The sequence below is a fragment of the Petromyzon marinus genome, chromosome 32 (genome assembly GCF_048934315.1).
Source record: "Petromyzon marinus isolate PM22_M1 ecotype Great Lakes invasive population chromosome 32, UKy_Petmar_22M1.pri1.0, whole genome shotgun sequence".
NCBI classification, from domain to species: Eukaryota; Metazoa; Chordata; class Hyperoartia; order Petromyzontiformes; family Petromyzontidae; genus Petromyzon; species Petromyzon marinus.
This window is the reverse complement of record NC_133698.1, coordinates 8,818,600-8,846,384: the sequence shown is the minus strand read 5'-3', so window position 1 is coordinate 8,846,384 and position 27,785 is coordinate 8,818,600. Positions and strand designations below refer to the sequence as shown.

At 45.1% G+C, this 27,785-nt stretch overlaps 1 protein-coding gene across 35 annotated transcripts in view; it reads right to left on the bottom strand.

The window, feature by feature from the left end:
• Positions 1–27,528, bottom strand: part of LOC142929607 (uncharacterized) — a 391,053-nt gene extending 363,525 nt beyond the window's left edge. For 11 of the 35 annotated variants that reach the window (XR_012945777.1, XR_012945786.1, XR_012945780.1 and 8 more), the window contains exon 1: positions 27,205–27,528. The gene's annotated coding sequence lies outside the window, so the exon portion shown is untranslated. Of the gene's footprint in view, positions 1–1,415; positions 3,542–10,122; positions 10,380–10,729; positions 10,865–11,821; positions 12,890–12,962; positions 13,013–15,390; positions 15,502–27,204 lie in introns of those variants that run through there. The other 24 variants (XR_012945759.1, XR_012945756.1, XR_012945754.1 and 21 more) reach the window with 13 other exon arrangements.
• Positions 27,529–27,785: the final 257 nt, after the last annotated feature.

Below are 27,785 nucleotides of genomic sequence, written 5' to 3'. Positions count from 1 at the left end.
CATCAAGTATTTGTCTGCTATAAATATCCACATGATAAGCTACTTCATTGAGCTATCATTTGTGGCCATGTCGCTTCTGAAAAAGAGCTACGTAGCTCAGTGGGCCTTACCTGGTAAAATAAAAAAGATATAGTTATTTGTGCAAGAAGCTATGATTTAACTCCAAAGATTAAGTCGTGCAACTGCCATGTCTTCGATCATTCTACAACATATTTTTTCAAGAAATAATTCAACTGATAATTGCCATATATTTACAACTTTGATTAATCTGCCTTTGTCGATTCATAAATACATTTGCCTGCAAGTAAAATACGGGGAAAAAAACTAACAGCAATGATCACGGTATAACGACCGTTTGCAAAATGAGCGGTACAATTATGATGGACACTATTTCGTACAATACATCGTAGTAACAGCCATCCCAATAACAACCAATGGAATTTCACTGCAGGAAGGGTTTCAAGAATCGAACAAAGTAGGCTCCAAAGTTGTGTTCAAAATAAATAAGTAAAAATGCGCTTAACAAATAAACAAATTGTTCACAGGATATAACTGGAAAACTCAACAGACTATGCATGTCTAGAGATGATTCGAGGCAGATCAACATAATGAAATAAAGAAGTAACCAACAGCAGATTGGTGTGATTTTGGAAAACAGAATGTGATCGTGAAAAATAAATACCAATGTACCTCAAGAAGAATGGTTTGAATAACTTCACATTATCTGCTATAACATACCGATTAGACAAATATGGATAACAAATAAATATATTTTAAAGTATATACATAGAAGCACGAATAACATGCATGCCGAGAATTACACCGAGAGACACAGAATTCCATGATTCTGAAAACGCACACAAACTCAAGGCATCGTGTTGACTGTTACGGAAAGCGAGTGGGCCTTGGGGCAGGACACATAGCTAGCAGGAAGGATGGCCAATGAACAAGACTGGTGACAGAGGAGAGAACGCACCCGAAAGGGTGACCCCCACTGCAGAAACGCAGTTATGAGAATCGCTCACGTCGCAGGAGTGACACAGATACGTGACATTGGAGGACCACGAGGGACGACTGTGGCATGGGGAGACCTTCGACCAGCAGTGGGTAAAACATGGCTGATGATGACGATGATGATGAAGACAGGCGCTGTAGAAAGATGGAGAGGGTGAACACACTGCCAGACATCTCTGCTCCACATGGATGGTAAGGAGTCATTCCCATACCTTAATTTCAGTGCTGTACTGCAGTACAAATACAATTTTTTGATAGTTTACTAGTTCACCTTTCTCAATCCTGAAAATAAATGTTGGACGTTTGCACTTTTTCCACGAGTCATATCCAAAATACAAATTAACCTTCCCGTGTAGAAAATGCTCTTTTCCTTACTCCCACACTCGACACATCCCCCCTACCTCTCCGCCTTCCAGCTCCATCCGTGACCTCCTGCGCCTCAGTTGTCAGTCACCGTATGGAAGAAAAATCAAGTACCTCATAGTAGTGCAAGTTCTCCACTCTTTCTTTTAATGACGGAGACAAGGGGGGGGGCGGGGCAAAGGTAGTACACGCCCCTCGTGGTGAAACGGTGACTGGATCTACGCATATCACCCTCCACAGGGCCACACTCATCCACACCAACCTCCGCACTGGTGCCGCTTCATCCGGTCTCCTTTCATGGACGAGCCCCCTTCATTATGTTAATCTTAGCCAGATGGGCCGATTATTGCGGCATAATTGTGACCACGTGACACGAAAACCCCAGACAGTCACTCAGCTTTGGCCGAGTGCATCCCCCCCCCCCCCCCCCCCCCGGGTGCCCCGTCGTTTCGTGCGGAATTCAAAGTAAAGTTTAGAATTCTTTCACCGACTGCACATTCCGTGTGCTCGTTAAATAGAAAGGTGAAAGTGTAACTCGAATGCTGCATCCATTAGTCGTCGCAGAGAGAGCACCAATGATCCCTTGGCGCACGCACTGCTGTCTGGACTGCCGAGTTGTAGGAGGTGGTGATAGTTGCTGGGTAAGGAGTGTACGGGTAAGATGAGATAACAAACAAGAGCCTCACAAACCTGCAACAATTTCTGCTCAGCTCCTCGCGAAATTGGCCGGGCACAGAGTAAAGAGACGCCTCGGGGTTACGCCCCTTGAAACGTGCAAGGGACAGAACGTGTGACCTAGTTGTGAGCGTACTTTGTGGCGAGAGGAATCTGAGCTTCAAATGTCTCAACAATGTTACCACGACCCAAGCTTTCGAGCACTATTTTGCGGACGGTACCATCCTTTCCCCCGGGGGCCGAGATAATTTTAGTTACCCCGCGATCACAAGTTAAGTTAAATGAGCAGATCGGGCCACCTTAATGAGTGTTACAGGGGGGGGGGAGCTAAGTGACATCACGTGAAGCTTATGAGCCCACGCTGTTCTCAGGCAATACCCCATGAATGAAAGCTCCAGGGGCATGACGTGAAAAAACTAGTCGCGGTTCCAAAGTATTAACTTGTATATAAGTCGTGCAGCCACCAGCCACCGTCAATGCAACCGCATAACTTTAAAATGTTTTGCCAATATTTGGTATGGGTGATGATGCTCGTAATACCAATGCCGATGATGATAATTATGTAATGTATTTAAGAATGTATTAAACTTACACTGTGTCATACATCATTAATAGTTGCTGACACAAGGAAGAAAAATCATGCATACTCAAGGATTCTGTAACGCAATCCTCCAAAGTGCTGAAAAAAATAATGAACGAGTACCACTTGCATAAGTGGCTAAGTTAATTATTCGTGCACACATTACTCCATCTTACAATACAATGGTTTCTTCAGCACCGTAACCGTGGGGTAACATTAACAGATTGACATGCTAATCTCTAGCAGCACAATGGCCGAGGTATACCTAGCTCTGTGATCTTACATTTACATTCAAATTCCATTTCTAGCCCCGCCCACTTACCCTTGGGTTGTACCCATCTCAAACCTATATAACCTTTGGCTGCAGTAGCTCTCTCGCTGTATTTCTTCCTGCCTGAGCAGTCCGCCTGCTGTATTTGTTCACTTGACGACGATTACTTGTGTTGCGATTGAAAAGTGGTGATTTTTTTTTATTTTTCTATCTACGTGACTTTACCGAAAGACCCAAAGAGTATCTATCTTTATGGTGATAGTGTATTGCTGTATAGTGGATACAACTGGAGTCAATTATTCAAGGCGGACCAGGGTCAAAATGTAGGTGGACGTGAGCAGGATGCACACTTCTGGAAAGCTGAACTTGGTAATGACTTGGTGTGTACGTATGTTGAACTTCTTTCACGCCAGTTTAACACGTAGGCTTTCGCGACCAATATTATTCATAATAAAGGTTTTTGGGTTAGATCGCGTTTATTTATAAATGTGTCGTAACCCTCCACCACCCGACACGGCCAATCAGCAAAGAAAAGTGTCACGTTGACAAAAGACAAATAATTCACTACTTCAGCCCACCGGTGTGTTGAAGAGTTAATCCACATTTACAGTTTGAGTACGACGTTTCGCTGGTAAATACTTCCAGCATCATCGGGCAATTCGCCAAACTGTAAATGTGGATTAACTCTTCAACACACCGGTGGGCTGAAGTAGTGAATTATTTGTCTTTTGTCAACGTGACACTTTTCTTTCACGCCGTACGTAGCCCACCGTGCTAACTCGAGGTTATCAGAAGTATATCAGTATCACTTTTCTAATTTGCCATCAAACATGCACACACCTCGGTTTGCAGACAAATGCTGCGACACGCCACAAAAAAAATAGCACAAACAATTCGCACTTCGTCAAAACTTTCCGAAGCAGCCATGCAAAGTGCACAGCAAACCATCGGCCCTTAAAAATACACCGCGTGCACGTGACGCTCGGTACCTTGGAAGACCGCGGCAAGGAGCGCGTCGGCAAGACGTTTCCAGCGTGCCAGAATTGAGAAAAGGCGCGAGAACGTCCCCCACAAATTTACAAACCCATCTTTTTTTTCCCACGCCAATTTATTTTTTTCCCCCCCCACCTCGGTCCGCAATTCGCGAGCCCTCCGCCGCATCTCGACGTGTACACGCGCGCTTGCCCACTCCCTCCCCCCTCCACGCGGCCTCGCCAGAGTTCAGGGGTCACGCAAGCACGTGTGAGGAGGTGGCCGAAGGGGCGACTGTGGACCGCCGCATGGCCATTTTGAAAGGCCGCTTTTGTTGGGGCGATTTGCCTTCCTGGCAGCCGCTGCAGCCAAGCGTGCACGTGTATGTACGCGCGCGTGCGCGCGTCTACACACGTTGGAACTTCTTTCGCACCGTACGGAGCCGACCCGTGCTAACGGGAGGCACGGGGTAAAGACGACAAACTAAACACAAAGAAGCGCTTCTAAAGAAATCAGTTTTAAACCTTGGGTTTTAAATTGCACATCTCCAGTGACTTCGTAATATCGGAAGGAAGAGTGTTCCAGACGGCGGCAGAAGCGCATCTTAAAGCGCGCGATGCGGTGACCCGTCTTAGTTCATGCTAATGGAAGGGCTTTTTTTGTTTCGAGGCGAGCACACGTACGGCGGCGCTATCCCCTCGGACCCTCCCTCGATCTTGTCGGGTATTGTTAATTAACAGCGCGTGCAACACACACACACACGGTCGTGTTCATGGTTGTAAATTATCATGCTTGGTCTAATGAGGGAACTCTTCCTGTTTTTTTTTAACCTTTTTCACGAACGCAGTGAAACATTTTTTTTGCCTGGCCATAGACAAGCGTCGTCGTGGCCAGGCAACAAAAAAAAGAATCACAATTCCCGCGTACATTTTTACATCGTTATTGAAGATGTAGTAAAGATTGGCATAACAGATGCAGTCGTTCGTAATTACGTCAAGGGTATGAAAAGGAAAACAACTTTCCTCAAAGAGAACATAAAACCTGGATCATAAAGTTTGGGAACATTATTTAAAATGCATATAACCTTTGAGCTAAATGCAAGTTTGGTACCACAGCAAGCGACCTTTTGGTCTAGAATCCATACAAAAAAGCACTTTAGAAGGCACAGTGTACTCTATGGAAAAGACTTCTGCCGATAACTGGCTTAAAGGATTTAGACTGAAACCATCAGCTCAGCCAAGTTCACGGTTCAAAAGGATTTTTGTGCTTTTATAAAATTTCTGAAAAGTGCAGCGTCGGATTTTTACCCTTTTCCTTTAATATACTAAAAAAAAGTTGGAAAAGTGAACCAAAGATGGTTGCTCATTATATTATTACTTTTATATTATATAAATAATCCTTAGAAGCTACCGCATCTGACAAAGGACACGTTATATCTTTTTTATCATATGCCTCAAAATTATATACATAATACAGCAATTCATGTGTTCATGCGGGCCATCAACAGAACTTTGCTTGAAAAAAAAAGTCGCAAAGAAGGATTTATCGCTTACAATGTACAATGATTCTGAACCTAGAAAATATGCCAATGTGTAGTATAACAATGGCACCTAGAGATAAACAAATACAGCTATGCAATTTAACATTGATATCAGATGTTATATATGTATACTGCTAAATACGTAGATATATAATTGCCAGTCCTGTCACTCCACTGCTGGATGAAGGCCTGTCCACACGGTATGAGTTATGGGGTCTGTTTGACCTGAATTCCCTACGCTGGTCAGTACTGGTTGGTAAAATGGGGCCCAGTACCTGTTGGGATATCACTTGTCACTGATGTTAGCCATGAATGAGAATTCCCCAGGTCACTGGGTTGATTGTGCAGTGAGCTAATCGCACCACCGGCATCCCATCCCAAAACTTAAAAACAATATTGGGTTGCTGAAATAGGCAATTCAAGGCACATTGTACAGACATGTCCTATCACTGAGATACATAAATATGAATCTTAAACAATACAGAACAAAACTAAAAAAAATATATTGACAAAGTCTTTTCAATGTATTTCAATACGGTAGTTGATTTGTCGAGTACCTTTTGGCAGAACGTGCCTATCCCATGAACTACCATATTATCCGGATTTTAAGACACTTTCCCCCGCTGTATTTTAAAGCAACAGTTCGGGGTGCGCCTTATAATCTGGTAGATGTGCATGTGTGTATTACACCAGATTAGTACAACTTTATTGTCACCTGCCTCAAGTCTGGGATGCATCTTACTTTCCGAAGCATCTTATAATCTGCAGATCACAGCATTACTTGTGAATGTCAAGCACCCTGTGTGCTTCGTATAAATGTTAGCATATGATTCATAAGATGTATCCAGCCCAGCTCATATACTCCATGAAAGGCTGCCATAAATCCATCTTATTGAGGTTCCTATATTCTACTGCAAAAATATCACTGTTTACCAACGGCAAACAAGAGAAAATGGGATGCATCTCCTATATATTTTTAAACATAGAAAATGGCGCTACATATAGTTTGTCGCATACGAGTGTGTATTAAGGGTTGAATATGAGAAATAAACGTTGGTTGTAATCAAAACAGACATAAAATAAGTGCTGTCAGACAGGTACACAAGTTAGGCTGGGTCACTGAAAGAAAATGTTTATTTTTTTAAGGTGGAAAGATAGATATGTGAAGGAGATACTGCCCACTTAGTTTGAGATTACAATTTTCAGACATTGGAAATTTTTTGGGATATTTAAGCCAAATTTCCGATTGTATTTCATATTTAAAATTAGTACGTAAAAAACCTTTTAATGCACTAAATGTAATAATTTTTGGAATTCAACATATTCATAACTGAACTTGAATTTTTTTACATGAAGTTCCATCAGTAAAACAGTAATTTTAACGTAAAAAAGTGAAGAACATCTTAAAAATGTATGCAAAAGTGTTGTCACGTGACTGCACTCTTGGCGGGAAAATCACGGAAGTGACGCTCCATGGAAGTGGCATAACAGTTTAGAATTAATCCTAAACACAACAAAATCAGATCCAAAAAGTGTGCATTTCGGCCAAATTTTCAGATTCTTCAGATAAGTCAAAAAATATTACACTACAAATTCCCCAACTTACCACTTACTAATACAAAAAAAGCCTGGCAACCTAGCACTCCAGCTGGGTGAGCGACGCTCTGTAACCGACTGCGATTGCAACATCAACGCCAGCCTTAAAAACAAGCACACGGTGGGCGAGTTGTGAACTACCTCGCCAGGTATACAGGACGCCGTGGGCTCTATCCCAACCCCGACGCCTGTATATTTGAAGTTTACATGATCTCCCCGTGATCGTGTGGATTTTTCTCCGGGGTCCTCCGGTTTTTCCCTCCACAATTAGAAACAAGCGTTTAGAGTATTTGGCTACTATAAATGCCCACGTCGTTAAGCTATAATCTGCGATCGCATGGTCACTTCTGAAAAAGAGCTACGTAGCTCTGTGGGCCTTACCTGGTCAAATAAAAGAAAAAGTTGAGTTTTATAGTTTAGTTGAGTGCACGAGTGTCGACTGCATTCACGATTGTCCTGCACTCGAAGAGAAATTAACGAGATAAAAAATATACGTGCTTCATACCTCCTGATAAACGTCAAGACTAACACCTGATCGACAAGAGTTCGCAAGTGCTTCTTGGTCGAGTGCGCGAGACGCAGGCACAGCTTCCCTCGTTTCAGGCAGAGGTGACCTACAAACTTTTTCGATGGTGTGGGGCGGGAGACGGCTCAAGCAAAGCCTGTGTCGTGGCACAGGCAGTACGAAGAAACAGCTATTCGGCCATACATTTACTCGCGAGCGGGTCTTGCATTTTGGCACCTTAACAATAGCCGTTGCTCACGAGGCCCTCGCCGCCGCAGCCAACGTCCAAACTTCACACGGCTCTAGTTAACGGTGACTGCCAAGACAGATCTATTACCCAACTTCCATCTTTTTCCACAGTAGCTCCACTGTACCGCGACGGTGGGGGAATACGACGCTGCCAACATAACTACTGGCGTCGCTGCGGTTTAGGACGGATATTGCAGAAGCTCATTGCAAATGGCTTAATGATGGCAATAATATATAAAATGTGTCATTTACAACCAATTTATAATTTGCAACTCTATGCCAATCCAGTGAAAAATCGAGGCTTTCCCGCGCAGTGTCATTCATCGGGGTTGTTCGGCAAAACCCCACCACATTATTTGCATATAGGTTGGTAAAGGGAAGCGGCATAGCAAAGTTGCAGGTGTCACTCTAAAACTATTTAAAAAATTTTTTTAGCAGATAAGGCCCACTGAACTACGGAGCGTTTTTTCAGAAGCAACCTAGCCACAAACGACAGCTCAACTGTGGAAATGTATAGCAGACAAATACTCTAAACGCATGCCGATTCTAAATGTGGAGGGACAAACCAGAGGACCCCGGAGGAAAATCCAAGCGACCACGGGGAGAACATGCAAACTCAAAAGACACAGGCGTCAGGGTCGGGATCGAACCCACGACCTCACGCATACTAGGCGAGAGAATTAACATCTCACCACCATGGCGCCCCAGCCACTGATGTTAACAGTGGCCAGGGATTGAACTCAGGTTTCCCGGTTCATTGCGCATTATATAAAACAATGTGCTACTGTCTCTACCACAATGTCGTTATACTGCAACTAATTGGTTAATACAAAGAAAAAATACAAGTGTGGGAAAGTTTTGAAAAAGGCATAATAATTTAAACTTGTAACACACAGTATTCGCTCAACCTCGCAGAGAGAGAACAACTAAGAGGCACAATGAATCAAGCAAGCAGGAAAAGCAGCCACGTGATGAGCCAGCACAAACATTGCTCAAGCTCTGCAGTTCCTACACATATATGTCAAGGTGTTTTTAACCAATGAACGAGGGTTTATATGTGGGAGAAAAGCGGATCACCCGGAGAAAACCGACGCATGCGAGGGAGAAACACTCTATCCCATACAGATCGAACAGGTGGAGTCCACATGTTTGCTGTTACTACCGCCTCCTGGCGAGCCAGGGTATTACAGCTCCTCCTCGACGTGCCCATGGGAAAAGAGTTTCACAATATTGGTGCGGTGATCCAGCAACCTCTCGCTGCCTGCCTCCAGCGCTGGCTTACAGACATTGATAGCCGCCACCACCCTGGCCCTGGCAAAACATCATCACAAAGCTTAATAAAAATCCAGATTTGCTATTTGTTCCAAGTATGCTGATGGGACTTGTCAACTTTATATATTGATTAACTCACACTCTCCCTTCTTTTAATTTTTAGTTATTTGGCAAAGTACAGTTTGCTGGATTTGCACATATACAAAGTTACACATGCAAGTTTAAGGTCAAACATTCAGTAAGTGCGCTTTAAAGAAGACATAATGTACTAGATTATAAATCACATGTCTAAATATATTTTGGCTCTTTTGGAGAGAAAAAAACCCTCACATTGCTTATTTATAAACGGTAGATATTTTTTCTGGCTTAGCAAGACAGGCGAGTATATGACTGATAATAAGTCCATTATGTATTGCAGACTGTATTCTAAAAAAACACATTTCAACATCCACAATTTTATTGCCTGTTTCCTAGAAATCAGCAGCCTGGCACAGCAACAGCAGCGTAAATTTAAGAGCCCAACAGAGAAACATTACCATGTGGGATACTGTTTTTTTAAAAATAATTTAGTTCCTTTAACTAGTCATTTAAGTGTCCACAATCCTGCACCATGCTTATCTTTAATAACAAGACAATTAAATTAACATTGGAAGAATGTTTGCCAAGGGTTTTTTTTTGGTGCAATACCACTTAGAAGTCATAAATTCACGATATTTATGTAAAATACACATTGAACGAATTTGATTCGCTTTTTTACGATTATACTTCTAGGTTTTTCAGTTGAATTTTCCACTTTGTGGGGCCAACCCCCCCCCCCCCCCAATAAATTAAAAGGCAGCTAAAACACGTCCGTGAAGGACGTTATTTTATGCCCACATGTAAATTTACACATCATAAAAGTACTGTTTACTTAATTAAAAAAAACACTAAATGCAAATGGTAAGAAGAGCGTATGCATTAGTTGGAAACACAAGTGCTGCTGCATCTGCCACCTGTGACACAATCAATATTTAACAATATTATCCAAGAAGCATGCAAAGAAGTGAGAATGTATATTTACAACAACAAAAAAAGGTATATCCTACCTTAACTAAGCATATGCTGAACGATTCAGTCGTAAAGTTCCAACGATGTTCTCAACTCGACAATATATTTTTTTTTTACCCCAAATGTAAAATGTAAACCGTGCAAGTTGACGCTTAAAAGTAACTTAACCGCGACGACGATTATTATTATTATTTTGGCTTCTCTCAATCGTATTCATACGGTTAGCAGCAACGTTTGTACTCGTTAAGAGCTGGCTCGCAATGCTGTGGCCACCGCCCCCCCCCCCCCCAGGACAGGCCCATCTCAACAGCAGACTCTCTTCCTTCCAACCGGGGCCCCTCCCTCCCCCTCCCCCCTCCCCCTCGTCCAACCCCCAACAACCACATAAGTCTCTCCCCAAAGTCTCTACAAAAATCTCCCCCCCCCACCCCCGGCACACACACACAGCCCATCATCAACCCAACCCACCTTGTCCCATATCCACCTTCCCATTGCCCCCCACCCCCCCCGTTATTCATCATCGCGAGATGAGTGCCCGGCTCTTTGTGTGTGTGTGTGTGGGGGGGGGTCAGCAGCAGACGACGACGACCGCTGTCCTGCGATTGGCTGTGCGCCCGGGACGGTGGGGGGGGCTATGCTCCTGACCTACATTCTCTGCCTCTGAGTGGAGGTGTAGAGAGGAGAAGAAGGGGGGTGGAGGTCACGCCGGCAGGAATGCTGTGGCAATTTGCCAGCCGCGAAACTTCTCAGTGTAACTGTAAGCCCACACAAGCCAGGGGCCTGGACGAGTGGGGGAAGAAAGGAGGACGAAGAAGAAGAAAAAAATAGAATAATTAAAAGAAGCACTGTAACAAGACTATGACTGCAGTCAGTGGCCAGTTGTGTTGGTTCCCTGAAAGTTAAAAGCGCACGTTTTTTTTTGTTGTTGTTGCGGGATTTTGTCTGTGTGTGTGTGCGTGCGCGCGCGTAGGCTCAGATAATGAACAATTCGTCGTGCACAACACAGGCATGCTTTATTTGTCCCAACTTGTAATGTCATGTACAATGTTACGTCTGTGAAAACAAATGTAACGTAAGTTTTTTTGCTGAATTCGCCATCGCGTGTTGAATCACTGCAGAAATTAATAAGTAGAGCTACGAATAAATCGGGGAACAAATGTTACATCCGAATCAGAATTTGGGCCCCGATGAATAGCTACAAAAGTGCTGGCTTTGCTCTTGGCACATATTTGATTCTTTATGGAGGTGACAAAAGGCTTTTGGAATGTAAACGCATTAACCGACATTCACGCATATACAGTGTCGTGTGTGGAAAACAATTGACACTCGATATGGAATATCAATGAGGGTATACACGACGGGTGAGTTAGTGACAAGGCCTTAGCTGGGTCGTGCTTTTACCGCTTGTTGCAGAAGTTCAAGGTTCGATTTCGGGTGGTCGCCCCGATTACTATTACTTCTGGGTGTAACACAGGGACTGCTCGACTTACGAACATTCGAGTTACGAATATTCCAGAGATACGAACAAACCTGTCTGTACAGTATGTCCAGTTGCCTGTTCGGACCGAGAGTCATAAGTTTCAACCGCCACACAATAGATGGTGGTGGTGGTAGCTACATCTGCAGAACATGAAGAACCATCTACAGGAGATTATGCAACTTTAAAAGCCATTTCCCGTGTTTAGTGTGCATGCCGTACAACGTGTTTGGAATCGAAACGAGTAATGTTGGACTTACAAACAAATTGACTTACGAATAGACCTCCGGCATCCAACTTGTTCATAAGTAGAGGAGTCCCTGTAACCATAAAAAAAATGTCCCAGCACTTGAATTGTACATTTTGTGGGTTTATTCGCCAACACAGCGATGTGCTGAACTGGTAACTAACTGGTATGTTTTGTTCACGTGAAAAACCTTAATAATCGGCTGTGTTGGGTGGTGGCGGGTTTAATGATACATTTATTTTTACGTGATCTAAACTAAAATAAATGTTTAAAAACATTATTATTTAACCATTAAAATGCCACCCGCCTGTCTGCTTCATAGCGGACTTCACAGTGGATGTTAAAGATCCCGTGACATAATTCACAAGAGTAGCCCTCTGACTGCAAGCCACTAATACACAAAGCCGGACCCGGTTGTATATTGTTATGTGCGCCTCGCCTCTGCCAAATACACATTCTTCATCTATTCTCCCCAATGATCCACAACCAAATCGGCACACGGTTTGCCCCGTTTGTTACCCATTCACCTGTAATGTCCATCATCTCTCAGACGGTTTTATTCTCAGTACCAACAAGATTTTTGCAGATGCGACTTCCAGCCAAAAGACCTGTTGCTTCATAGAGGGTAGGTAGGTTTTCACAAAGTGCTTGGTGATTCAGACGGGCTATTGTGTTCACTATCTAGTTTATTTGCATTCGGCTTCACCATATCACACCATTCCTACGTCCAAATAATGGTTAACATACTGCCACAGTATAAACTTCCCGAAGCTGAGTCCGTGGAGCGAAACGTCAAACAGCGTGCCAAACGGCAGGCGGTACAACCATAAAAACACATCGAAGTAGTTCGCCTCTTTCCACCACCTTACCATCGCTTAGAAAGGCTTTTTACAATTATTAAATAAATAGCAACTGTATTAAACTAACAAGTATAACAACGGCATTTTACTTTGGAACAACAACAACAAAAATGGACAGTACATTTCAAAGTTACCATTAACCTGAAACCTGAAAGGCCACAGACGGAAATTGTACTGCCACCCAGCCCCTTCTCAAGAGCCTGCCATATCAATTATCCCGTCTGGGGGGCAAAGTTTAATCACCATAGTGATAACCGATTACAGCTGGGGGGAGAACACAACTCCAGCACACACCTTGTTGGAGAACGATGGACTCCCGAGAAATCTAAGAGCAGTAACCCCAGCTATAGGAAAGAGAGAAAAAAAACAACACAAAAGGCGAATTAAAAAGCCTGTCTTTGTGAACGCATTTTCACAACCGAAGATTTCACGGCGTGTCTTGGTGCTGCGTGTAAAGAGGAGCGTTGTAAGCGGGCCAGTAAAGTGTGTACTTGTGTTTGTCTCAGAGTGCGTGTGTGTCTGTTAAGTCTTTAAGGGGGATCTGTCTTTGTGCGTGGGGGGGGGAGCGATAGTGCAACGCTTCGCTCTCTCAGCCATCAACACCAGTGACTGTTATCTGAACCACTCCTGGGCCTCCCCGAGGTCGACTCAGCCTAAACCCGGCTCGATGTGTAAACATCGCCACTCAGGACGACAAAGGCGTCCGTGCGTGGTGTTGGCCACCCACCTCCTCATGCGCTGTGCCGGCCTTCACAGGTGCTACTCGTACACAGCACTTGCCCCAACAGTCTGTTAAGGCTATACGGGGCACGGGGGTATCTTTGCCTGTGTCAATGCTTGAGCTAATATTGCCTTATAGCATTGCGTTATTGCGCTGGCAGCAGCAATGGGAGTGCTTGTTTCTGCAGTCTAATCCGGTCGACATATCTGTGCCCTCCTCATCGACAGTATTGCCTCCTGTGGTGTTTGTTCTGGGGTTTGTTTTATTACTTCAGTCTCGCGCAGCAGTCCTTTTTATTTATTTTTCCCCTCCTCTCATCCGTGCGCACCCCCACACCCCCCCCCCCCCCTTTTGCCATGGCACCCGAGTCGATTTTTGAGGGCCTTATCTGCTTACACAATATATCGAACGCGCCCAGTGGGCCAAAGCGTGCATGATGGGACATTTGAACCTCATTGGCGGTACCCCGGGGTGTCATAGCACCCCGGCTCTGGCACGATGTCCGTGATGCAGTTGTTTTTAGTCTGTTGATGGTCGGCGATGCTGCAATCGACTCATCTGGACGAGCTGTACTCACGATGCACCACCACCACCACCACGGTGTGTACCCAGAGCGTTCAGGGTTTCGGCACAATCGTCGTCCTCGTTGCGTTTCGACATCGCGGAGTGTGGCACCGATTTCGGATTGAGTGGTACCCCGGTAGCGGAGTGAAGTTAACACTCCTGGGGGAAAAATAGTGTCCCAATAATAAAATATTTTAATAGCCTCGCCCATGTTGTATTATTTGGTACCCCAGAGTACCGCCATGACGATTATTTATTTGACTGTGCAAAACTCATAGGCCATATCTGTGCAACTTGTGGCAGTTAGGGGTGGGTGTTTTGGGGGGGTGGCTGATGGGGGGGGGTGTTTTGGGGGAGGCGTGTGGTTTGGGGGGGTGGCGGGTGGGGGGGTGAGTGTTTTGGGGGGGGTGGGGGGCATGTGCTTTGGGGGGGTGGTGGGGGCATGTGCTTTGGAGGGGGGGGGCGGGTATTGGGCGAGGGTTGGGGGGGAAGTGTGTTTTGGGGGAGGGGGACGTGTGGTTTGGGGGGGTGGCGGATGGGGGGGGGGCGAGTGTTTTGGGGGGGTGGGGGCATGTGCTTTGGGGGGGGGGGGGGGGCGGGTGTTTTGGGGGGGTGGGGGGGGCGTGTGGTTTGGGGGGGTGGCGGATGGGGGGGGGTCGAGTGTTTTTGGGGGGGGTGGGTGGGGAGACGAAGCATGGCAGCGGTTGAACTCGCAGCACTTTGCAGCACGAGGCCTCTGTGTGTGCGCGCAAGGCTTTTACTGTGCAACACAAAAGGAACAGGGCATGTGTGGCTACGGCTAGACAACATTTTTACGCTTCACGGCACATTCCAATGGAGCAAAATCACTCTTGTCCGTCTGCATTTGATTTTTTTTTTCTCTTCTCTCTCCACCCTCCCCTCTCCCTCTCTCATCTTTACAGCAACCGGCTCTGTTTTGATTAGCTCAAACGCAAACACGTGCAAAAGCGTGGGATGGAATCATTTTCATGTGCACAATTTTTTATATATATATTTAATGCACCCGTCCGCGCTTTACATTGCGTTGTAACTGAGCGCACATTAATATCACGCAAATGGTTCCGAAAATGTTCACCAACGTTGCCGCGAAGCACCTGCCATGATGTATTTCTGCGGAAATATACATGTCATCACGTTCAATAATTGATGCCTTTCATGGAGGCATCCCCATGTCATGCAAGTCAAGGAGACTGCTTGACCATCCTTCCTGACACTGCGCAGTACGGTTTGGTAAAGAGGGGCAGAGGGGAGCCGTGTTCAGAAGTATATTGAACTTCCTTAGCACCGTACGTTACCAACCGCGCTGATCGGTTAGCTACGTATGGTAGCCATCCAATTGCTACAGCCGTGGGCTGAGAATCTAGAGTTCGATTCCCAGCCATGTTCGCATCGCAGCGCACGAACCAGCGTACCCACCTCTCTCCACTCTATCCACCACGAACCCAGCGACCTGAAAGAGATTCCCGTCCAAGGTTGACACCAGTAGGGAGTGGTATTTGAATCGGTCCTGGGCACCACCTCAACAACCTGCACTGACGAGAATGGTAAAGTTTGGAACAAACGACCCCCACAGTCTACAAGGTGCAGGGAAACCTTCATATGGCAGTGGATTGCACTGTGGTTTGGATTCCAAACAGGATATTGCCGAGATGGAGTTTCTACAATGTGAGGTGTACAAGTTCCACACTCTAGTCCCGTCCTTCACTGCCATAATGAGTGCATTGTGTTTTGTTGTTCTCCAACTGCAATCCTTTAGGCAAACATAAATCATGCTGCCCCATCCGAGTGCTTTAAAATGCTCAAATGAAACCCACAGCAGTAATTTTTCTGGTATGCTGGATTTTTTGTGAAGGGACTGAAATATTTTTTTAAAAACGATTTGCCCAAAGTATGTTTGAATATGGCCAGTTTATGAAGTTAGTGGCCTCGAGATGGCCCTGAATTCTGCTATGTAGAATTTATCGTGTGCGGAGCACAAGACTGCGCCTATGAAAATGTCTCTCCTTAGTACCACAAAAAGTGAAAACTCATTTTATGTTACTATTGTGCTTGATGCCTTACTGCTACCGTTGTAATAACCCTCACATACCTCTTATTTCTCTTCGTTTCTCAGTGTGTAAGGAAGAAAAAGAACACGTGGATTAAGTTAGAGATATCATAACGACTTAAGAAAGTGGGCTCGGGCAGGATATGTCACTCGAAGGGATGATGACCGATGGTCAAGAAAAGTAATAAGAGTGGCAGCCAAGAATGGAATACATCTGAGAGGGCATTAACCAAGGAGATGGAGCGATGAAACCAGCTCGTGTGCAGGTGGCTAGGTGAATTGTTATAATGCAGAAATGTGACAGATGATGACAGCTTGAATCCAGCAGTGGCCAGATCATTCCTGATGACTACTCTCATTCGTTTAAATCTCATGGGGGGTTTTAGAGATGCACAGAATCCCTATTTAAAAAAAAATGTTTCTTTCCATTGAAAGCTTCAGACCATGCATTCGCAATGTAGCTTTCACGACACGGGTAAACTTGATCATGCTAAAAGTAACCAGGTGTTGGGAGGATGGGAGAGCAAAGCCAAATGAGGCTTCACATATCTCTCATTCAACGTAGTTTCATTAAAGACCCGAGTCGAGAGACCAAAAAAACACCCATCTGCCGGATGGGCTGGTACTGGCTTGTGTATATATGACAGTTCAGTGAATGGTTATCTTCATATTTACATTTAGAATGCCAATGGACCACTGGGGACTAAAAGCCCTCTTTCCCAACCTCTTTTTTTTCATGAAATTCCATTGCTAGCCAACACCCGTCGTAAGCGCCACCTTGGTAAGAGTATCTCCGAGCAGTGTTATTTTTCACATTTATTTTACCAGGTAAGGCCCCACTGAGCGATATAGCTCTTTTTTTCATTAAGTGTGCTTGGCCACAGATGATCACGTGGAAATGTATAGCTGCCAAATACACTCAACGCACGTTTCTAACTGTGGAGGGAAAAACCGGAGGGCCTGGAGAAAAATCCACGCGCCCACCATGGCGTTAGCATGGAAATTACAAATATCCAGGCATCAGTATTGGGATTGAACCCATGACCTCCTGCATACCAGGCGAGGTAGTTAACATCTTCGCCACCGCGGCGCTCCATGGTGCGTTGCCGTGTGGCTCGGTGTAACCACACCAATGTTGCGTTTGTCAGAGGTTGCCCCAGTATCATGGCCAATGTCTACGAGAGGGCAGGAATTCTTCATTACTGTGTACGATACCAGACCTTTGACCACCGTAGGTAAGATTTACAGGCGTGCTCGCCAAGGTAGCAATGTTGAACTTGCCTCTAAACACACACCAAACGCTCCAGCGTTAAAATGCAACTCGCACACATTTAGTACAATTATTAATAATTGTCACAAAAGCATTCAGTGTTAACTGGTCTCCCTGCCCAAGGTCGTGTTATATTAACCTCCATTGATCTTGTTCGTTTGGTTTATCTCCAGTGTTCCAGTCCCTTTTTTTTATGTTAATCTGGACTGCAACGTTCAGAATTTTTAAGATGCAATTTGCATAAATGACGCTGTACAAAACAAAATCTAACTATTATTATCATCACCATAACAATGTCCATGTGTTAAACCACCACCGGATGAAGGCCGACACACGCCGTGTCAGTCATCGGGGACGTTTGACCGATCTGCACCATGCAGTCTACGTATGTATTTTGAACTTCTTTCGCACTGTACGCAGCCAAACGTGCTAATCGGAGGTGCGGGGGAAAAACAACAAACTATGTGTCTCTGAGTCTGTGTGTCTTTGTGTGAGTCTATGCGTCTCCATGTGAGTCTATGTATGTATGCTGAACTTCTTTCGCACCGGTAGCGTAGCCAACCGTGATCATCGGGAGTTGTTTGCGGACCATGCTGGTCGGTGCGGGTTGATGAGAGGGGGAAAGCCAGGGCCCGCTTCAAATTATAGCTCACCGCTGATGTTAGCCGTGGCTGGGAATCTAACTTAGATGTCACCGGGTCCGCAGCACAGAGTCCTAACCACTGTGCCACTGCTCCATCGTATCAGACCCGAGTGAGCGTAAGCTTTAAGTAGGTCGAATTAATATAGTTAATAAAAGCATAACGAAAACGCGTGGTATAATTTTTGCCTAAATATTCAATCATAATTAAATAAGAAGCACTAAGTCCTATTATTATATTTGCGTTTTAATTGCAATGTTTCATCCAATTTTTTTTGTCCGTGCCACATTGTTTTTTAAATCTTAGCCACTTAGCAAAAATAACAATATAATTAATAACATTTGCATTTACACGTACGGAATATCGCACCCATAACGTAACAAAGCGTCTCACAGAGTGCAGTTTTTTTTTGTTCGCCGAGGGGACCTCCTCACGGCAGCTTGCCCATCCGTGTGTGTGTGGTCACACGGCGGCTTGGCACTGGCCTGCGAGTTAGCGTTAGTCTGCCAGTTGGTGGCGATGACTGCTATGCATGTAAACAATTACGATGTAAAAGTTTGATTGAAAGCTTTCGTGACTGCAGGGATTCATATTCTTGGTTCTTTCGGTAAAGTCACGTAGAAGGGAAACAATAAAATAATAAAAATATAAAACAATAAAATTCTCACGACGTTTCGACTGCAACACAAGCAATCATCATCAGGTGTGAAAACCACAGCAAGACGTGACTTTACCGAAAGAACCAAGAATATAATAACGATGTACTGTATTACAGGGTATTTGGGATATACACGCTTCAAAGTATGACAATCAAAATATGCTCAGCCATTGAGCCCCCATCAGTATGTGCCTACACTGTAAAAGTTCTTAAAGTGGAATTGAAAGTTCACATACCAGCCTGAGATTCATTTTACAAAAAGGTTGTCTCACTACTCAGTAGGAAACCACTGCATGTTACAAGCCATACAAAAAAACCAAATCATAATTTTAATGTCACGATCAAGTTTCCACAGTACACGCTGCTGAGCAAACCAAAGGGATAATGATCAATATAAAAGCAGAGTGTATATATGGCAACGCTATATATATGAGCCTACCCAGCAGTACAAATTGCCACACCAGTTCGTCGATCGGGCAAGTCACGTGTGGTGGGGTAAAGTGTGGGTAAATCCACCTCTTCCAACGTAACAGGCCAGCATGGGAGAGTAAGCCAAGTGCCCTCTGGAGGGGTTTTCCAGAGCCCCCTCTAATGGAGGCCTTTATGCCAGCAATGCTATGATCAAGACGTTGCAGGGCTGCCCCTTTATTTATGGGAATTATGTTTTGTTTGCAAGGCCTTCAAAACTCGAAAAAAATACAATCTGGCAAAGTTTGGCTTTTTTAGTTTTGTGAAAGTTTTTTTTAATCTGAGGTGGCATTTTTTGGGCTGTAATGAGGCAGTGGCCCAAGTATAGCTGAGAGAGTGAAGTGCATCAAATATATATATTTTACAGGGGAGAAATTTAATTAGAACGGGGCTTCTTGTTGTTGCAGCAAACAGTTGAGATGAGACGAGAGAAGGGAGGGAGGGTGTTGGGACGGGGGATGGGGGAATGAATAAAATACGTACCTTTTGTTAACTGGTGGAGATTATGATAATTATCAGTGACCCCTTAATAACTAGCTCAGAAGCCCGGTTGCAATTAAGTCGCATCTTAGTAGAATGGGAATAAAAGAAACAAATCGTGTTTGGAATGCTCAGAATCGATTATACTCATTTCACGATGCTTCCTACACAGTCTTGTTATGACATCACTCCCACAGGATGGGGTTTTGTTCCTTTAAAAATAGAAGAGAGATTTGAAAATATAAGGAATGAGATGCTGTGTAAACACCTTACAGCCAAAGCACGTAAAGTGTTCTTCTGAAATTTTAGAAGTTTGCTCTTCGCTCGTATTTTGTGATAATTCATACCAAGTTGCTGCAAACACGAACCTCAAACTTTACCCATCAACACTGCATTTTACCCTCGTGTTGAGAAAGCAAAGCAATGTCACCCTAACGTGTGGTTTGAGCTGAGTCTATAGCACATATCCAATATCCTTAGAATAACAGTAATCATGTGTTGGTATTGTGTACATATTGAATCGAACAGACACAACCTTAGTCATACAATTTGCTCTTTCACCATCCCAATAGCTCAACCCTCTATTGAATTTCTTTACCAACATTATTGTTGTTGTTGCTATTAATATACAGCACATTGTGCCAACACACCGGACCCAAGATAAATACATCTGAAGTGAAGCATATTGCAATAAATAATAATTTACAGCAACTTCGCCAAATCCACTGCTGGATAAGGGATTCCCCATGCCATGCGAGTCATGGGGCAGTCGTTTGCCCAAGAATTGACCATTCTGGTCAAGTATGAGTGGACCCGCTCCCTCCACTGTGACGTTATCCCTGGCCAGGGTCCATTGCGCAATGCGCCGTGTTAACCCAACAGGCCACGACTTCACGCCATTGCGGGCAGCTCACGAAAATATATAATTAAACTAAAACTACACTTTATTTGACAAGGAAAGGCCCGCTGAGCTTTATGAGATTCGTTTTCTCCGGAAGTGACCTGGTCATCACAAATGATAGCTCAACAAAGTGGCTTACCGTGTGGACATTTATAGCAGCTGAAGTGAAGCAAATAGTGGAGGGACTCTTAAACGCACGTTTCTAAATGTGGAGGGGGAAAAACCGGAGGACCTGGAGGAAAAATCCAGGCGACCACAGGGAGAACATGCAAACTCCAAATATACATGTGTCAGGGTCAGGATCGAACCCACGACCTCCTATATACCAGGCGAAGTAGTTAACATCTCACCACCGTGGTGCCCCCACGTTGACGAGATGTTAATAAGGATCATCCTTGTGATTCGATAAATTATCGCGATTCAGGGCTGTGATTCTCTCAACAAATCGCTTCTTTTGTAACATCATTGTAAATGCAATGCCCAAATAACGGCTCTTAAGTCCACTGCATGCAACATATATGGAAACTATTCTCTCACATACAATGTGAGACACTTGTATCGTGAACCTACGAATCAATAAAAATAATCGATGCACTGTTGCACCGCCACGTGTAAGCAATCCTTACCAGGGGGCTATCCCTGCTCACGATAACGGCTCGAACGACGCATCGATGAACCCATTAAATTAGATTCTTAAGCCGACGACGCGTGCAGTTTGAATCGTGCGAGCCGAGAATCAGCAACGGTAGATTCACGCATATTGTAAACAAGCAGGTCACGTGACCCTTGCAGCCAAGCAAAGCAGCCAGAGGCGCTAACATGGACTGGGTAAAAAGAAAACTTATTCTTGAATCGAATCACAACTCCAAATAGTGGAGGGACGAAGAATCACTTCAGGCCAAAACGCGATGACATCCGCTTCAACTGTGCTGCCAAACCACACAACTCATCTGATCCAGTCGCTACCCAAACACCCTGAGAGTTAAGATGCTCAGAAGGGACATTCGACTCAGTGGTGGTTGCTGGGGAGGTCCTTGCGACCGTCTGGAGCGCTCTTCCTTCCGATATTTGGAAGCCACTTGAGCTATGCACTTTTAAATTATCTAGATTGAAAATACTTCCTTTAGAACTGCTTTTTGTGTTTAGTTTGTTGTCCTTCCCCCCCCCGCACCTCCGTTTAGCGCGGTTGGCTACGTACGGTGTGAAATAAGTTCAACAAAGACAAGGAGAGAAGCAGGTCTGGTTCCTGTTGTCGCTCGCCACTGATGTATGTTAGCCGTGGCTGGAGATCAAACTCAGCTCTCTGGGGTTCAAAGTTACAGCGCGTGAATCGCTGCACCGCTCAAGGTATGTTCGGCGTATGGAAAAGGAACGTTACACATTCGAATGAATTTATTTTTAAATCTACTCAGGGTAACGTCACGCACGGAAGGGAGCAAGCACACGTGCCATGCTCGTCGACGTACTAATGTGTTTTCTTTGCGGTCATTTGCTCATGCACGCACGCACAGTTGCAGCGTTTCTGCATCAGCACACGCGCTTCGAAATTAGCTTCGCGACTAATTAAAACGCCGTTGACGTTACTGTTGCACCGCGACAAACAGGCTCTGCCCACGGTTAGCAAGGTACATGGCCAGAGCGTGGCAGTTGGGGAGCATGCAGACAATTATCCACACATGGCATCTGCAGAGTCCACACTCGCCATATGCAACCGATAACGTTCATTGAATAATTGGCGGCATACCAGCAGACTCCACATTAACTCTATCACGCACACTGAGTTTGGGCACTAAAGACTGCAGTGGGGACTGGAACCGGCAAATTATGCCTCAGCCCACCTCCCCCCTCCACCAACATCCTACTCTTACATTCCTTGTACCCCAATATTTCGCCCCAAATTTTTCCAAACAAAGGCATTTCACATTTTAAGGATTGCTGAGAATGTATTCCCATTTTATTTTTTTGATCGAGATAACTTTGATGAAAGGGATGTTAGCAAACTGTTCTTACAGTTCAGAGGTTATCGTTTTGATCTCCCGGTGTGGAAATTTAAACGATGGTTCCAAGTTTCTTGAATCTCGTCGTCTCTTGTGCTGCCAGAAGTAAAAACGAGTTACAATATTCCCTCGTTATTCCCGAACTTGTCATCCGCAATTTTGGCTCTCCGCGAATCGCATCTGGAACTATACACGATTGCATTGAGAGAGAAAGTGATGAGCTAAAGTGATGAGAGATAAAAGAGATGAGAGATAAAGAGATGAGAGAGAAAGTGATGACATAAAGTGATGACATAAAGTGATGAGATACATTTAATGTATTTAACAGCTTATTTATGTATTGCTCTTCACGAGCATCTTCGGAACGTGTCCCTCGTGAACGACGACGGAATCTTGTACACCGCAGGTCGCACGCGGTGACGTAAAGTGTAGGTGCTACCATCTCTTCCGAGAAGGTTTGACCAGCGTGGAAGAGGAGGGGAGAAATACTCCCCAAGAGGGGCACTCTAGCACTGCCTCTAGTGGAAGGCCCTTCTGCCAGCAAGTGGCACGAGGAGGGAATTGGCAGGGCTGCTGTAACGTTACCTTATTTTTGTTACTTTGATTATATAGGTGAATTAAAAAGCCCAATGTGTCAACTACGAAGAAGTCACCGTCTGTAGTCGTATTTTCTGTTGTACGGTTCGAAAAACGGGCAGTTGTTGCGATGCTCTTACATGCCCACTGCGATATTTTAAGGTCACGCCGATGAGTGGGCACCATATGCAAAGATTGGCGTCGACTATTTAGAGCAGTGGTTCTTAACCTTTTACTGCAGCCTTGCACCTCTTTGGCTTTCAATCGTTAAAAAAAAAACTTACGATAACAAATACATCGGTTTGATGAGACAAAGTAGCCGTACTCACGTGCACATGCTTAATTTTGTTTCGACGATTTACCTTCTCAAAAATTGCCGCATTTCTCGCACCCCCAGAAAGGGCATCTTGCACCCCCAGGGAGTGCGTGCTCGCCAGGTTTAAGAACCACTGCTTTGGAATTATTATTACTACGGAGACGGCGCATCTTGCAGAAGCGCTTGACGCAAGGCTTGATGCGCTCGCCAGCCATCGGCAATGCTCGGAAACTCTACAAGTCCGCGATGGACTTTTGGGGGAATCAAAATTGTAGAAAAAAAAATCTAGACATTGAGGAATTGCCAATTATATAATGGCCCGCATAAAAGCATTACTTGCTCGCTTAATCAGGCGGAAACATCGCAGTGGTTGCTAGATGAAGCAGGTACAGTTGTCTTGTGCAGCACAGGTATACAAAGTCCTTGAATGAATGTTACCCTAACATGTATTCACAATAAATATTGCGTATCACAATGTGGAAGCTGAGACACATTCTCAGCAATGATTGCTCTATCCTCTGTAAGCATTTGTACACTCTCAATGGCAGAAAGTCTGTTGTGCTCTAACGTGATTTTATTAACATGACACCTTCACAATTCATGGCATGCCTTGGACTTTGTCTGCATTTAATGCTCCGTACTTTATAGCTTCTCGAGTTTGTCAATCCACTGCTGGATGAAGGTTGTCCCAGCCATGGGAGGGGGCTGCTCGACCATACTTCACCACGCTGGTCGGTGCAGGTTGGTGAAGTGTAGGGGGCCAGGACCGGTTCAGATATTTCTCGCCACTGAGAATCGAACTCAGGTGTCTAGGTTCATCAGCTCGGTTCGCTGCCCAACTGTGATACTGCTGCTAACAGGCAATAGTAAAATGTGTACGTGTTAAACGGATATTACGCATCTTGCATGGTACACCTTGGTGTGTTGTATATATATCAGTTGTGTATACACGTTCTCTTTTTCATAGGAAACAATAAGAGACATTACTTTTCAGGTAAAGCTGATTTCAAAGGGGAAACTATCAGTAATATTGAACTTACACTATAAACAAATTTGCTAATCTATAGCACTTACGTGGAAACTCACCCCATACTTCACACACAAACTATGGTATTGAGTACCGTGATCAACAAAGGGCTAGAAAGTTTATGAATAGCCGCTCGCAAAACACACCTTTAAACTTTTACAACCAATGAAAGCGTCTTTAAGTGATATCGATCATCTATACCGATCACACTCAAGAAAAGCATTCCTGCACTTTGCAGCAATTAAGAACATCTCTATTCCGAAAGCTATCACGGTTGGAAGAAAGTAAGGCTGGGGTGGTGTGTGTGTGTGTGTGTGGTAGTCTGGAGACTCGATCCCCTCGCACACTAAGTCTTACACCTATCAGATCGAATACCTTCCCCGGATCCCAAGAGTGTGGGGATTTCACATAAAACATCTGAAGTTGTACTCCTTCATGCGTCTCCTCCTTCTTCTTGTTGTACGGCTGCGGTAGATGCAGAGCAACGACTACAATTTCACATTCAGGTGGTCAAGCCAGGCGGCCGCGTCAGGAGAGCAGCGTCAGTGTATCGCTGTAACTATCTCCTTCGTCTTCTTTGGTTCTTTCGGTAAAGTCACGTAGAAGGGAAGAATAAAAATAAAACATAACAAAATAAGAGAATGACTTTACCGAAAAAACCAAGAAGATGAATCCCTGCAGTCACGAAAGCTTCAAATCGAAATGTATCTCCTTCGTATTTGTGGATCGGGCCTCGCTTCGTTACAGATCCTGCATGATTACTGATATTCACAATCACTTAGGGATATGAGTGCCACCACGGTGGGGCCAGTGGTCAGTGCCATGCGCTGCGAACCCGACCAACCTAAGTTGGATTCTCGGCCACGGCTAACGTGCTAGTGATATCTGAACCAGCCCTAGGCCTGCCCCCTTCGCCAAACCCGTACTGATCATTGGGAGTAAAGTTTGTCAAACAACCCTTCATGGAGCGGTGGATAGGGTTGTAAATGATTATGAATGTTTATAGCGATTCATGCTGCTTTCTATACACGAAGGTCACTGCATGCCGGTGTCACTGCAAAAATGCAACCCGCAATTACGCGCGTTATCTCTTGCTAACACAAAAGCGTGCCCTTGAAAATATTCCGCTTGCTACTGGTGAAAATGATAGGACTATAAATAAGAAGAGAGAATAACGTGAAATAAAAACGTAAACAGCTATTGAAGCAACACAATTAAGTGGAAAACATGTAAACGTATGATTGTACATTTACAGAAAAGTATAACTTGCAGCCCTTCGTCAACACTGCTGGATGAAGACGTCTCCCATGCTGTTGGTCATGGGGGTTGTTCGACCATATTTCACCACATTGGCCAGTGTAGGGTGGCAATGGAGGCACCCAGGACTGGTTCGGATCTCATTTGCCACGGATGGGGAGCCACGGTTGGGAATCGAACTCGGCTTGCTGGGTTCACAGCGCAGTGACTACCACGCAAGATTGGGCCACCACTTCCATCCCGACCGTAAATTACCTCTGCATTAAAACATTTTAACAGATCAACGTATTGCCTATACGCACGAAATGCTAAACGTGTAAACATCTGGTAATTTTTTTCTCTCTTTCTTGTACTCTGTACATATAAATGCTGTGGCCAATATTCCACGTGTGCAATGTGGGAAAACCCAGCTGGAATTTGACATGGGAGTAGCAGGGAATAAACTTAACTTTAACTTGCCCTGGATTATGTTTTTCTTTTAATCGTCATACCTCGTATAACACAAAAGCTGGAGGATTAAAAAATAAGTCAACGCTTCAACCAATCGCACTTCACAAGAACATCAAAAGCGTACTTGAGCTGCCAGTTCATACCTCCCAATTACTTGCTTTTAACTCTCTTTAAACGTTGTACTATTTATTACAAGGGCAGGTTGTAGCGGCACGAGATGTTTATGGTGCACTACCGCACAATAATTGGTTATCTAGTGGAGAGGAGATACATTTACATAATTACAAACAGTTAGTTTTTTTTATGGAACACAGTATTAGCTTGCATTATTCTATACGGTGGCAGACTTTACAGCCACAATTTACAATGAGGCTTTTGGCAAAAATCAATGGCAAGCTGCCTCATTAAGCCAATAACGCATTCAGAGAATTGTACGAGAGTGAGAGGCTGAGCAACTTCTAGGCCTCAAACCTCTGGCAGTAGTAAGGGACCCATGAGGTCTGCTAATGTGCACAGCCGAAGTTGGAATAAAATCGCTCTATTGCTCAATATAAAGCCATTTCTAGATGCATAAACCCCGACGGGCAATTAGCCGTTTGGCAAAAGCAGCAGATTGCCATGAAACCTTCACGAACACTTGCCTGAATAATTCACAATCTTATTACATAGCAGAAGCGATGTGCTTCAAAATATGCATAACCTGCTCGCTGCAAAGAGGGGGGGGGGGCGCACATCGTTTGCCAAGGCTGCGCGCGAGAGAACGCGAATAAATGCTTGACGAAGACCCGCCAAGTTTGATAACCCCCGCCGCCTAAGAGCGTGCGTGGGTGCACAAGCGCGCGAAACACTTCCCATAAATGTTTAAAAGCCGATGGATTTCCGTTATCGCCGTGCTAAAAAACGCATCGCCCCCCCCCCACGCACGCGCTTTAAAACACAACGGAGAAACATTAACGATGTTCGAAAACGGATCGTGCGATGAGGAGGACGACGACGACGACGACGACGAGCGAGCGAGCGAGCGACAAAAGCGAGCCCTCGAGTCGGCGCGCAACAAAATCGAGTTACTCCCACACACAGATATCTTTTTTTACCCCCCCCCCACACCCACAAACAAACGGTTAAATACATTTGGAGCTTACCCACGCTGCAATTCGGGGAAGAGCGAGCAATCTCCCCGTCTCTCCTTTGCTCAGGAGACAAGCAATCCTCCCCCGGTGTAACTCCGCAGTGCGGCAACCAGTAGCCCGGTCCCGCTACTCTTCCGAGTCGGGGCACTCGTTGGGGGCTAGCCTCCCCCCCCCCCCTCTCTGCCTCCTGCATTTTTGTTTTGCTGTCGCCGGCGCACCGTTTGCGCGTGCACGCGATCCCTGTGCCACTCCGCTGAGCGAGCGAGCACAATGCTACCGGGGGTTATGTGTATGCAGGCATCGCTGCCTCTATCCAAAGAGGGAATGCACATGACAAGGGGGGGGTGCGGGGGGGGGGGTGCAGGGGGGGGGGGGGGATGGCCAGGGGGGAGTGGGGTTGGGGTGAAAGAGTGGGGTTGGTGGAGGATAATCCGCCCCCCCCCCGCCCTCCAACCTCCTCCTCTATCCATCCCCTTCCCCCAGACTCAACCAACTCCTCCTCCTCCTCCTCCAACAAAGTCTCGAAGTATTACACGGAGCCGTGGGCACACAACTTATCTGCTCCCACTCTCATTTTTTTCCGTCCTCCCGTT